Genomic DNA, 15,689 nt, shown 5'->3' with positions numbered 1-15,689 from the left:
GAAGATGTATGTGCCAGGAATTTCGTTCGGATGTAAATATTGTAACTTTTATTATTATACACATAATAAAACATGTTATGATTGAATTAACTCTTTTTTATTTGCATTGTCATAAATATTATTATTATTATCCTGTCACATTTCATTTTCTTCCATGAATAATACAAAAGTCAAGCATTTCCCATGTATTGGGTTACCAAAAGTTGAAAAGTTAAACCGCACCTTGAAAGTGCTAACGTAACGTCTGTGTCTGAAATATTTTTGGAATGTGGAAAAACCATAAGTCGGCGTTGCTATTTGTTACAAAAAGTGTAACAGTACGTTTCGTGAATTGAAATCTAACCTCTTCCTCAGGTGTAAAAATGTTCTAATACATTGACAGACTAAAATACGGGGCAGTGGGCTGACACAAAAAGTTATAATAATTAATAAGTTATAGCTGATGATCCTCATTAAGTTCAGACTAGAGAGATCAAACCAAGCGATGGAATTGCGCTGGAGCCAAGATAACAAACAAAATGTTACACCTGAATTAATGAAGTTGAAGCATTGAATAGGAGCTCATTTTTGGCATTTCTCTATTACCACTGCTAAAAATAGTCAGCTAAACTCAACGGAGATAAACTCAACATTCATATTGGTTCAAACCTTTTCACCATATCTGTGTTATGAGCAGTGTTCTAGTTTGTAATATTAAAGACAGCAAATGTTGGAAAACGTGTTAACTTTTCAAATAATCAATTTTCAGTAATAAGCACTAGGCAATAATAAGTCGAAAAATCATTATTATCCATGTAAGGGTAGGAAATCTCGCCCGTGTCAAAAATAACAAGCTTTAGAATTTTTCATGAAATGATTTACGTGTTGTATGGAAACCACAATATTGCAAGAATTTATACAATTAATTACCAATATACACCTGAACTAATCTGTTTACAACAGAGCCAGCCCTACTAAATACTACAAATCTAAAATGAAATTAATGTGTCTTAAAATGTACCTCTTTTACAAAACATCAAATACAAATTTCCTTGCTTTTATTTACACTACATTGAACGTCAACAATGTAGACCATTTAACAGATTTCCGTTTTATAACTCAAAAATGGTATGCAGGAACCATTTAATGCTTAGTTTTAGTTAAATTGCTTTTAGAATTGAGAGCTACAAGAAAAGTAATCCAGACGTTCAATTGAGAGATATCAACCATTTTTTATACCAATATTTAGGTTATGGGAAAGCATAAACAACCCGATGCAGTATTAATTACAACTAATACACAATACAAGTATACTTTTAGTTGTGTTCAGTAAAACCTCAACCCTCCGCATATATCAGGACTATGTCTCAGGATATAGTTTCTTGTCGTGAAATGTTTTGTTCTGTTCCAGCAACAACCCAGTGGCAGTGGCAGCTATTACTCTAATCGTCCGGTTAACTACATAAGCAATCTATCTCGGCCGGCAGCGTTTTGCTGATTGCTATCTGGCAAGCCCCTAGCATTAGTCTCCATGCCTGAATCCTAGGTTTGTGTCCTGAATGTCCTAAATATACCACTGCATACTCAAGTGTAAGTTTCTGAAGTGATTAAAAACTAAATTATTTACATTTCAGTGGTTTCTGTCTTAGCAATATAAGTGCTGGATTTTTTTAGTCGGACTTAATACATTTGAGTGCACTGCTTTACTGTAGAGGTAGTCCAGTCCAGGTGTGGCATAAGGTGAAATCCTGGGCGAATCTATGTATTTGATAGTTAATGAATTACAGATGGGGAGATTTATCATTCGGATGTATATTGAATTGGATTTGGATTTATAATTATAATTTGGAGGCCACTGAGGTGAAGGCACAACAACCTCTTTAACGTTTGTTTAAACTCACGATTTATATTTTCCGATTAGTATCGACAAATAAGTAATGTAAAAAAAGGTAAATAACACTTTAACAATTAAAAAAACTAATATAAGCATTATTATTGCTATTATTTGGGGTTCTCTAATTATTTAATTCTCAATGGCTTCAACACGATATATTTAATTAAAAGGCTGGAACAGATATGATTTTCTAATACAAAATTTGACCAATGATTTTTCATTGGAGTTCTTCTATCCCGCTCAAAGGATTCTATCTTTCTGGGTCACTGTCTCTGCTGCCTGTATCCAACTAATATAATAAAGGATTCCATAAGATTTTTAATCTGCTGTTTTATGTATATAATGGTAGCACATTCACCCGGCAAGTGAGAGATCTGGGTTCGAGTCCCAGCGGAGCAAGTACTTTTTGCGATTCAATGTTTATTGAAATTAAATAAGGCTATTGCCATTTATACAAATTTAATGTAAACAAAAGTCATTTGACAGGTAATTGGTCTTCCGATCATATGTTAGTTTGGTTATTTAAACGCATATATGACAGATACGACCAAAAATAAAATAATTGAATCGTAAAAAGTGAGGACTCTGTGGTGTAATGGTAGCACATTCACCCGGCAAGTGAGAGATCTGGGTTCGAGTCCCGGCGGAGCAAATACTTTTGCAATTCAATGTGCAATGAATTTATATATATATATATATATATATATATATATATATATATATATATATATATTTAAATATATATATACAGGGTGTTTACTAAAGGTGTTTCAATATTGTGGTATTTTGTTCAAGACGTGAAAATGAGCAAAAAACTTCATATGGAGGTATGTCCTAATACTTTTAGTTTTCCGTCTATCTGTCTGTATGTAATTTTTACCAAAAAAGATATTATATCTTTTATACCAGTAAATATAAAATTATGCAACTTTGCAGTTGTGTTTACCTTTTGTGTACCCATTTGGGAAAAAATATTAACAAATTATCTTTACCCGTTTCAAAATGGCAGCCAATCATAAATTTTGATGTTAAATTCCGTAAAATGGATACCCTGTATGAAACTCGAGAAAATTAAGTATTGTAAGCTTTATTATAAATCTAACAGTGGTTTTTTCATTAAAATCTAATAAAAAACAACTGATTAGTACTACCAAACATAAAGCCATGTTTTACAACATTACACAAAACAGTTTTCTAAACAGTTTTACTCTGAACAGCTGATTTAAAGTCAATGAGCTGATTAATGTGAACAGCTGTTTATTTAAGCTATTAAAATTTGTTTATGTTTCTGGCATTGTTTAAATAGTTATTGCATTTCACAATTAATAAAACTAGAGTACCAATGTAAACGTATTATTGTAGTATATTTTGAGTACTCTGTGTTTTAAATCAGCTGTTTTAAACAATAAATATACAAGATCGCAATATTGGACCATGGCCAAATAATGTTTTGAAACTGATTAAACAGAATAATTTCTTGGACGCTATTGTAGTGGCCTTGAGGGAAGGATTCTAGTTGATGTCTCGTTTGGTTTGGTGTGGTTTTAGACAGCAGGATCCCTATAGTTGCAATACTGATATTATCATACCTTGATATGCCGTTATCGCTTTCTGGTCCTTACTAGACTACAACCGATAAGTGTATTCATATAACAAAGCTTACTATATTATGTTTATTATATTTGGTTTAATAAGTGTGCATTCAGTGTTTAACATAGTTAAAAACATTTTTTGTTTTGAAAGACGTACTTTAAATACTGTATATTACTTATTGTGTAGTCTAAGATTATACGAGTAATTTAAAGTAGTTGTCTTGTTTATTTGTTAGTATGATTTTTAATATAGTATTTATGCTTTATTTGTGGCCGCCCTATACCTATATTAGACTGACCTACTTATTGTTGGTTTAGTTTATCATATTTGATGTATTTATGTCCAATTATTAATCCAATCTATTACTGTCTACAAATTACTTATGCTCATATACTTTATATAGTATTATAATAATTCAAAATAAAAGTCTTGTTATGGCAACTCTTGAATATTTTATACATTACAGTGATTACCTTGTGGTGGTTTAAAACTAATTGACAGACCTGATGTTATACCCCCTGTATACAATATGGAAAAAAATCTTTTGTAATTTCCAAAACTAAAAAATAACTGAGTTCTTTGTCTATAAGCAACATAGAACATAGTTTTTAAACCAAATATTAAGTAATATTACCAATTTGTCTGTTAAGGTTCCAACAGCATTATAAGCTTAGTCTAATATTTTTAAGAAAAACCCCAAGGCAATTTTATAAAATCGCGTTGGTAAACCAGTCACTGTAGGTCCTTGTGCTGATTGGTACCATTACAACTGCAGGCAAAGGAAAGTGTTTTTTATAGTTATATATTTCATGTTATACTTTGTCCTGTTGAAACTAGACTAATAACTAACACAAGACTCTATTATGGATTAATTACAATAACCATTTATTGATTGTAATCAAAAGTAAATAAAAAAATATTTGACAATAAGAAAATATTGTCTTAAGAAACTAAAATTTCTCCCAACATTTAAAAGTGATGTTTTTGAACTCTGTAGATTAGAAGTCACATACAATATTATGAATAATAATACATTTAAAAGTTTCAGAGTATTTATAAAATCTTATGAAGAAGATTAAATAACATAAATGCATTTCCCACAGCAAATAAATATTTATTTCTTTACAATCAAATACACTTACTGATTACAATTATACAACTACCTCAATAAAATAAGTTTTGAACAAAATGTCATTATACGTTGTAGTATACGAGATACATAACATGTTCTTTACAAAGGAATACTAATTAATCATAAATTTAAATTAAATATACATTAAATTTATAGTTACAAATATGATATGAAGATCCTATTTTTATTATGTTCATATCCAATTTTTAACCAATGGCACACTCCTAAAGGCCACCCTCACCAAGGAGACCCCCCATAAGGCCATCACCGCCCGGGACACCCCCTAAAATACCATCTTCACTAAGGAGACCTCCTAAAATGGCGTCGCCAAAACCACTTTGAGGGTCTGGGAGGCTCCGACAGTTGCAAGTCAAAACATTTCTTATTATGGTAAATTTTAAAATATATTTTGACGATATACACGTTTTCGAATTAAACCATGCAGATTTTGTTATATTTTTAATATGAGCATTTTCCAGCCTTTCCTCAGTTATGTAAAGAGATATAACATTATTTTAAACCAGATGTCAATAAACTATATTGGTATACATTTAGGACAAGCAAAGTATTAAATCATAGTAATACAAAAATGTATTAGGAGTATTTACTTGTTTTTTTCTTAAAAATCAATGAAATCAGACAGGATATGACGAACCAATATGCCAGCAATTAAAAACACAGTAACTGTAATGGTACTATTACAATATAGTTACATGGTATGATACATTGAAAACATTATCTTTTTGAAGAGTGTTGCCTTTTTGTATAAACACTTTCCCGTCCCGTTTTTTCAAAATAAAGATCGGTTAAAGGTTTATGTAAAGCAACACAATTGAGGTTTGGTACAAATTATGCCTCAGAATAAACCTTAAACAGAAAGTATGTAGTATACTACTAACAATTTCATGGTTAAAGATACGCAAAACTACTTCACTTAATGGCCACTACAGCACACACCAGCAACCTGTGAAAATACAGTAAACACTATCCATAAACTCCCAAATTGTACCGAAGGCTGGTTCTGATGCACCATTCAAATATTATTAAACATGTTACATTTCTTTGCAATAATGGCATGTTTTATAACATAAGAGGTATTCTAAATCAATAGCTTCTTATCATATAAAATTATTGATTTATAAAATAAACTACGCTGTCAGCTCATAAACACTTGTGTAACTAAAACATTTGCTAACATATCCGCTAACAACTGAGACTTCAGAACGCCGTTCCACTGTCCGTTAAACTTCAACATTCGTGAGAGTGATTGCGGAGGGGACAATCTTATGAAGGTTTAGGATTGTCTATAATGTATCTATTGTATTAGTGATTTCAAGTGATCAAGTGAGTGGACTATACCTCATCCTAGGTATCCTAGGAATAGCATATAATCTGCATTTATTAAGTACATTTCTAATACACCTGTGGCAATTTCGAACTATATGCTTTATATATCTACATTTCATCAAGATTAGGGTTGCAACTTTTAACACATTTATACGGAAATTAGTATGAACGTTCTAAAATTAAATGGCAAGGTTAAATGTGTATTGGTTTCTCTTGGGCCAAGAGGGTGGCACCCCTCGGTAAAACTATTTGTATACTACTACTACTACAGACAAATTTGTTTGGATAGATTTTAATAAAAAATTTGAACTTTCTACGAGACAAATGTTTACTCTTGATGGGATTTTGATATGATTTTGAGATAAGGAGGCGAAGGCTAAAATAGCTTTGTAACATATAACGATGGCAAATGTCCGAAATACTGATATCCTTTCAAATCTTCCATCGTCAACAACATATTTTAAGCAAAAAACATATAATCGATAAGAAGATATGAACAGGCCAACATATTGGGCCTTCAAACAACATCATCAACTGGATTAATTTGAGGAGGCTATAGTAAATAAAAATTATTCAAAAATGTTTGATCTTTTTCTGTGTTTAGGAAAATTAAACTATTTTATCCTACTTGTTTATATACCATGCTATTGTTTTTTTTTAATTGTTTATAATCTGTATTCTTCTATTTGATTATATTTTTTTTATATATGCTTTTTACTATATCACTGAAATGTAACGAAATACTAAACATTAAAAGTTAAGAAAAGGTTAGTGATTTCTTTTATACCTACATATATCACAAAACGCAGTTTAATTATAAATTTAAAAAACTTACCTGAATGACTAAGAGCGTCATGGCGACCAGCAAAACAGCAAACTTCCTGGAGGAGTTCATTTTGCTAGAGATGTACTGTGGAGTTTGACCCAGCGACGTCCCGCACAGTTGTGTCAACTTAAATAGTTCTGGGGAGGTTGCAAACAAGATAACTGTGTTAATTTATGGTTTGATAATTTCCCTTACGTTTCCTCAAGGTTCACATATTGTTATGTAGACGGAAAACTGTTAAAGCCGCAGTTTTCATAATGTTAACTGATAATTCATAAACAATCAATTAATTAATAATTTAAGGTGATCACTCGATTTCCAGTTCTGATTTATATTCCAGTTCTGCTATTAATACTGTTGAACAACTATAATACACGTCTTTTACCGACCTTTAGTTTTACATATATTTGGAAACTTACCCAAACTAATGTAATGACATTCCTTTGTCATGCTTTCTCCTATATAAACGTTACTTGGTTATTTAGTTATATTAAAACTTTACCTGCAATTAAAACATTTATTATTTCAAAAATACTTTAATTGTAGATACTTTATGACTATTTAAATTATTTATTGGTCACACTCTTTACAATTTGGTTTTACTCACAACAATCCATATAAAGATGAGCATCTAAGAATAAAGAATACCAATAACGCCCATAACAATAATATGCATAATCAAGTTGGAACAAAACAAATTTTAAGCGTCCTGATGTAACATTGATAACCACATACATGATAACTGATACAAAACATGCGCTATAACCTACCTGCGCTATTACAAATTAACGCGTGCCGCCCCCCCCCCCCACGTAGTCTCCTGTTCGTCCCTCAAACATTAAACAAAAAATCTAATTCGGCTATTTATCCAGTATAACAAGCCATCGGCTATATAGTTAATATTGTGTGACAACTTACTAAACGTTTATAACTGCTGAGCAACTTCTTGAAATATATTTTAAATAAAACTTTAAAATTAAAATATAATACTGTTGTTGCCTTCATAGCAGCAAAACCAGAAGGTTAAATTATTATTATTAATTAAAAAGGTTTGATTGGTTTTTCATAAATCCCAATTTTAGAGTTTCACACTAACAGATTTAAAGCTCTAAGTTTCAATTATTGAATGCTATCGCATATACAGATGAACACATAAAGACGGATATTTGGTTTTGCCATTAACTGACGAGTCGAAAAACAAAGAACAGGGTCAGCCTCCTACCGATACATAATTATCATGAAAATCTGTAATTTAAATAATTAAAAATATTTTCAAATAAGCTGACACTTAGTATAGTGTAGTTTTTTTCGGATTATTCGTCCAAAATATTTGACATTAGAAATGTTAAAAAAAGTTTAGTATGTACAATATTATTATAAATATATTGTTTTAAATTTAATTTCCTGTCGCTCAGCCATAAACTAGCAAGAATGAAAATAATTACAAACGAACTTAATAAAGAATCAATTTAAGATGAGGAAGTTATATATATATATATATATATATATATATATATATATATATATATATATATATATATATGTGTGTGTGTGTGTGTGTGTCTGTGTGTGAGTGTATGTATGTATGTATATTTACGTTAAACTTTATAAATGGCAATAGCCTTATTTAATTTCAATAAACATTGAATCGCAAAAAGTACTTGCTCAGCCGGGAGTCGAACCCGGATCTCTCACTTGCCGGGTGAATGTGCTACCATTACAACACAGAGCGCTTACTTTTTCCGATTCAATTATTTTGTATTTGGCCGTACCTGTCACATATGCGTTTAAATAAGCAAACTAACATATGATCGGAAGACCAAATAACTGTCAAATGACTTTTATTTACGTTAAACTTTATAAGTGGCAATAGCCTTATTTAATTTCAATAAACATTGAATCGCAAAAATGTATATATGTGTGTGTGTGTATGTGTGTGTGTGTGTGTGTGTGTGTGTGTGTGTGTGTGTGTGTGTGTGTGTGTGTGTGTGTGTGTGTGTGTGTGTGTGTGTGTGTGTGTAAATATACACATAGTGTAGATCGCCTACTTTATTCAAATCTTTCAAAAACTCATAGAACATAAAGAAAAATTAATATATGGAAATAATAAAATTTGCTAACTTTAGCTCGAGAAGTCGAGCGAAAGTGGGCTAATTTCTTAACTTCACGATGTTCATTTTTATCTTTTCCAAGTGTACTATAAAATCATCGAGGATTTCTGGCTTAAAATCGTAGACAAATTCAACATCCAGATAATGAAAAAATACAGGTAATATCTTTTCATAATAAATGTGTGTATTGATACCATAGATTACAATAAGACCAATAGATAGGACATCGGGTGCTCGCAGGTGAAGCCACTGCGAAGCGGCTAATACTCAACAATATGGCGGCGCGGGCGTGAGTCACCCTACTGAGGAGCGTCGCCTTGCACCCCCGCTCTTCACTTCGCCCTTGTCGAGCTTACTGTAGTGACCTGCTATACACTCCGCTTACTGACCATTTTGTACTTCTTATAAAGGCAATAGCTAATAAATATTTTAAGTTGAGACTACACCATTTTTTAAAGAAATTCAATGAATCAATACACAAAACCAAACTTAGAAATTATCTCTCGAAAACAACGTTCATGGGGCAATAGTTGGTTCATTGAATTGGAAACTGTTCAAGTTTTTCAATTGTATTGTAGTTTTTGTCTTTTGTTTTGTTTGTCATCATGTTTGGAAATGGTCACCTAAAATCAAATCTATTTCTATATTTTCTTTCTTTTTAGCGCAATTTTATTTGCAAAAAGGTCAATAAACTGACATTAAATTTATAATACATTACTTAAAACTTCCTCCTCTTCTCAACTGAGCATTACAGATTAGTTACAATTAATTGTAAACGTACAACATTTAAGTAATTTTCCATACTTTACTATAATTAATATATAAATCTTACTTATTACCTTACTAATTGTATAATAAATGTTTACAGTCTTAACAAAATATGTTATTAAACATTTATACGCTTTGTTATAATATGTAAACATAAACTTTAGATATTGTGTTTTGGGATATTTTGAGCTGAAGGATTATAAGGTTTAAAGTCATGTTTCCCTCATCTAATAATTTACCCGCATATACAAACTTTGCTCATATTATAGTATATAAGCAAACAATAAAAAGCAAATAAACTCTTAGTTTTACTTGTTTAGAGTATTGACTCAGATTGAATTCTTTCATTAATTACATAACTTATGTGATTTTATTTAAAGTAATTACTGTAAACATGTACAAATAAAGCGTGTTCTACTCACTTTTTATAATATGCTCTAATGTACGATACGAGGAAACAGATGGCCCGGCACGGAGCGTTGAGCTCCAAGCGGTCGCGGCACTTGTAAACTAACGTCTCACAAACAATAACTTTCTGGCCAAACAATAAGAGCTAATTAAAAAAGAAAATTTGTTCTGAAAACTTCAACTATTGAACAACATTTTCCACCGTTTTGAAACTTGCCTGACCAAAAAAACGGCAAAAGTAGCAGCCGACTAACTTTTTTATGTCAAGTTTTAAAATGTAAACATATTTCTCGACTTTATTTAATTATTTAAATTGCAAAACTAATGTTTTTGAACATTTGAATGATACCACAGGCATCCATTGCTTATTGACTTCACTCATACAAAGTTTCAAATTATTTTCTTTATTCTAAGTAGGGTAGATCACGAGTTGATTGAAACGGGAGAACTGAATTTTTACACTAATCGGAGCGTAGTTTTGAGTTTCTATCCCACGACAACATGGCGGACCTGGCTTCACCTTCCCCAATGTTGGCAAGATAGGCATAGCCCATCTATTTGGTCTTATTGTAATCTATGATTGATACCTACAAACCTAATGTATTCTTCGAAAAGCACGTTAATGTTTTCAATGGTTCTAAGAGATAAGTAAAAAATTTTGATTCTTTTTTCTGAATTCTGTATTTTCTGATCAGGTTATTCAAATGTGTTAATTTGTTTTTTTCTTTTCTTAGGTTTAGGTTTTCATACAATATCAGATGACAATCATTACAAACTAAATATCTTTCATCAATAACTTCGCCCTTATTATGATCTTTGTAACAGTTGACAATATACACTTCATTCATTTATATAGAAAGATTTTGTATTATAAATAGAAATTATGGAACTAACTCTGCCGAGATATACACTTTTCAGCGCAAATTTTTATGTTTATATTTCAACTACTGAGATAAATAGATACGATTTTATTCTATTATACAATTATTTAAGATATTTTATCTATGATTACAAAGATTACTACGGAGCGAGATTTTTCATTAGCGAAAGAGTATATTTTTGAAGTTTTAGAAGGAATGAAAGAGAATAATATGAACATCATCAATTATTGTTAAAGACAAAATGAATGATTGCGTCTTTGCTGTAGTGTTGTTAGTGTGTGTGTTTTCCGCTTGGGATTATCATATCCACTTAACTTCTAAGAAATTGGGAATGGGAGAAGAAGAAAGGTATGATATGTTTTATTTCAATCCACTCTAGATATGTGACGTCTACTTTTCAGCTAGAACTTGTAGCGAATTTTACATCTCTGAGAGCGTTAGTTCAACTAACGCTTGACCTCGAAAAATACATTCAATAATCTCATTTTATTGAAAAATGTGAGAGGCGTGTGTGTCACTAACGCTTGACCTCGTAGCATATTATATTTTACTGAGAGCGTTAGTTCAACTAACGCTTGACCTTAATACTTTTTATCGTACAATTGATCACTTTATGTAACTATTATTCACAGACTATTTTTATCACATGTTAGAATGTTTTAAACAAATTCAACACACAATCTTCTTGTAATTTCTTTCTTTGTGTCGTAAATATAATAGAAACTTATTAAATATGAAGGACAACGCCAATTGAACACTTCACTCGTTAACATATTTAACAAAAAACAGATCTTCACAGCAACTTCTTACTTTGTAAGGTCCATATATTCTTTCTTCAATTCACAAATACATTAGAATCTTCTAAATAATGACATTTCTTGTTAAATTTCGTTAAAATAAAGGAGATTGCTCATGGCTAGCTATACGTGGCCAACGCCCAGCAAGAAGGAAAATTCTAGATGAAGACGAGATGTAGTGTTACCAACATGTTAAAATGAAATGTCTCATTCCCTAGAGGTATTATGAGTGAGAATGTACGAGTATATTAAATTAGTGAATACCAATATTTCTTTCAAACCGTGTTGCTAAAAAACTACTTATCCTATTTTCATGAAATTAAGTACACATAGAGTAAATACTTAACTCTTTCGACTTAACTTATCCATAAGGGTGAAATCATCCCTTATTTCTGAATATTCATAAAAAAAATATGAAAAATTATCTGGAAAATCCTAAACTTCAAAAACAAGCGAGTTCTATTGAAACTTTCATGAAAATAACAAAATTTTCAAAATCCACCCTATTCAACCCTTATCTTTAAACTCTAATATCTCGAGAACTATTGGAGGATTTTTGATGAAATTTGGTGTATAGGATTAGTAAATATTAAAGTATTTTTTTAAATCATCATTTCCGGTCCATGACCTTGGAAATAGGAAAAAGTTTTTTCCTTATATCTTTCCTATTTTTCAAAATTTTTTAATATAATTTAAAATCAATACTTTTATCAATGTCTTTAACAATTCTGTGAAGTTTTAAAATCATCCGATGAATAATATAGAGAATAAGACGATTTTTTCAAATAATTTACTGTATTTCTCTAATGTGATTCTTAATTATGTCATATTCAAGCAATTTTTCAGAGAGAACAACAACATAACAAATCGCATTTGCAACAGCATTATGAAAATCCATATTGATAATTATATCGTTCTTTGAACCAGAAATATTTGTCAAACTCTTTGTTGTATCAATGACATAAATTGTATATCCTATATTCTATTCTATTTGCTATAAATTCTTTGGGATTCTAATACATTTCCATATTTTTGTAGTAAACTTTCTTAAAATCTTGCTACTTCTGATACATGAATCTGAAAAGACCTCCGGAAATGTTTAAATTTTGTAATTCATCTGGATAATAAGAACCATTCAATTTTACTCTGATATTTTTTATATTCAAACTATCGAACTTAGAAGGATTTTTTCTTGATTATTTGGTCTATCTGTTTGAAACCCAACAATAATTACCTTGGGATTGAAAATATTTCTATAAATAATTGTGATATTGAATGAATAAGTTGTTCCGGAAATATCTTTTTGCTCAATACATTGCCAATCTAGAAAATTAAACATAATGTTTTGACTTTTTTGTAATTTAATCAATCAACCGAATTTTACTCGTGGTTTTATAATCAATCATCGGAACTCTAATTAAAAACTCGTTAATTGTAATTTTACCATCAACTTGCATATCATTTCCAGTTTTTGTTTTTAACATCGCATCATCGTCTTCAGCTCTTATGAAACTAATGTAAAATCCACCTTTTTACGTTGGAAAATTTACATTTTCAAATAATGCTAAGCCGAAATGTGCTAAATCACAGACCGCTTCAATCTGTCCAAATTTCAAAAGTTGACTCAAATTTATTTGAAAATACATCGCTTTTGGAATAAGATATGGTTCCTTTAATAGTACTTAATTGACCACAATTTTCAATTTCTTCTATCAATTTATTGTGTTTTCTTACTTCAATTTTAGAGAATAAAAATGATATAAAATTAACAATTAATCTGACATCATTTGTTCCAAGACATGCTTGACCATCTTGTTTTGTTAAAGTTCCAGATATATAAAACTGGAAGTTAGACAAGCAAAAATTATCTCCAAAATCTTAAACTCAGTTCTTTTATTCAGCTCATTCAAATGTTGTTTACTAATTGGAAAACAATTTTAAACTCTGCCTTTTCAATATCGCCTGAATACTTTTTGTAGTCCGTCATTTATTAAGAAAAAATTTCAAATATTGTTTACGAAATTTAAAACATTATGTATAAGAAAGATATTTTTTCATTGATTTAATGTGCGTTTTTATAAGAAAGGATATAAATGTTAGTCATTTATTAATGATCGTCATATTCAGGATTTTTTGCTTTAAATTTTGCAATTTCGGCCACATATTTCAATAAAATTTGCACAGGATAGCAACCGCTATCTATAATATTGTTCCAATCAATTGAATCTTTAAATTCTTCCAAAAATCCTGCGCTTAAATTTTGATAAAGGCAAATAACAGACATGTGTACTTTCAATATATTGATAATTTATATTTTCTCTAATGAATTCTGAGGACAAATTTTGATATTTTGCAATGTTATACCAATTTAGCTTATTAATGTACAATCGCATCATATCTTCGGGTAGTTCATATTTTTGAGAAATATCATCCCAATGTTCTTTATTATTATGTTCTAAATATTTTTCGTGTTGCATTATAAAAAGATCGAAAGCACTGTAATGTCCCGCCATCTCTATTTATTACAAAAAAATTCAAGTCAAGATTTTATAAATTGGCTCTTTTTAGTTTTACATTCAGGACATTTTCCAGAAATTCTTTTAACTGTGTTAATGTTTTCACACTATTTTATAATTATAATTTGTTGCGGTTTTTGCCTTACACCTCACACAATATGAGTGCCATTTATTTAGGAACAATCTGATCCTTCTGCATCTTCAGGAAATAATTTCTCTGAAGCAATTTCTCTAAAATATTCAAAATTTTGTGTAAGATAATTTAATTTTTATTCTATTTTTTGAAATTTATCATCATATGAATCATTGTATTCAACAAATGTACAAGCAATATTCTCAAAAGGTTTTGTTGAACCTAAACTAAACTTATCAAAAGACTGTTTAAAATGTTCACTAATTTCATCACAATTTTCTATAGATCTTTACTTCTTTCTTCGAGTTTTTCATAGACTTCTGTTCTAAAATCTTGAACATGTTGTTTATGATTCTCATAATTTTGGTTCAGTTCATCAAACATTTTAATATGATCATCTAATTGCTCTTTTACGATCACATCAAACGGAAAAATTCCTTTACACCTATCCGACCCTAAGCATAAATTAAAAAACTGGCCGTGATATTAATTTTTCACTGCTAACAGAACTCGGATTTAAAAAAATTCAACTTCCATATAAAATATTTTGCAATAAATACCTTACAACGTGTTTTATTTTATCTAACTACTTTATAATATTAATATTTAGTACGCTCCAATAAAATTGTAGATACAATGTTAAACTTTTCACGCAATTAGTTTAAACCGTGAGTTTAGTGTAATTTAACTCCCTATTTCACAAACCAAGGACACGTTATGTTCAGACTCGGGCAACAACATGAGATGGTAGTGAGAATAAATAAATATATATTCTGGTCATAGAACAATCAAATGCTCACTTCGTTCTTTAGTTCAGATATTTGTACACTTTTCACTTCATGCACGTGTTTTAAAGTTTCAAAGGATACATAATTAGCAAAAATATATTATTAATTTATTATGTTTTAGAAATATCATCAAATACTTCTGTTCTCCTCATTCTGTTTGAAGTAATTCAGATAATTAAATCAGTATCAAGTTCAATATTTTTATTCTGTCCCTTTCACAATACATTTTAAACTTTACTCAGAATTGTTCCAAACACATTTGTTTTATAACTTTTAATTTGAATTTCCTAATCTTATTCCATACACTCAGGCTGATTGGTAATCCTTATGCATGGTAATCATTCATATATTAATTATAAAAATCACGATATATTTTATTTAATATGCTTATACTTTATTCAATGAGTTTGTTAAAAAGCCACTTTGATTTCATTGTTTTAATAATATAAAAGTGGTCAATCTATTTATATTTCAATAACAGAATTCGAATTTCATAATTAAGAGAGTTTTTTACTG

This window comes from Homalodisca vitripennis, chromosome 7 (genome assembly GCF_021130785.1).
Source record: "Homalodisca vitripennis isolate AUS2020 chromosome 7, UT_GWSS_2.1, whole genome shotgun sequence".
Taxonomy (NCBI): Eukaryota; Metazoa; Arthropoda; class Insecta; order Hemiptera; family Cicadellidae; genus Homalodisca; species Homalodisca vitripennis.
This window is presented reverse-complemented; position numbering follows the sequence as displayed.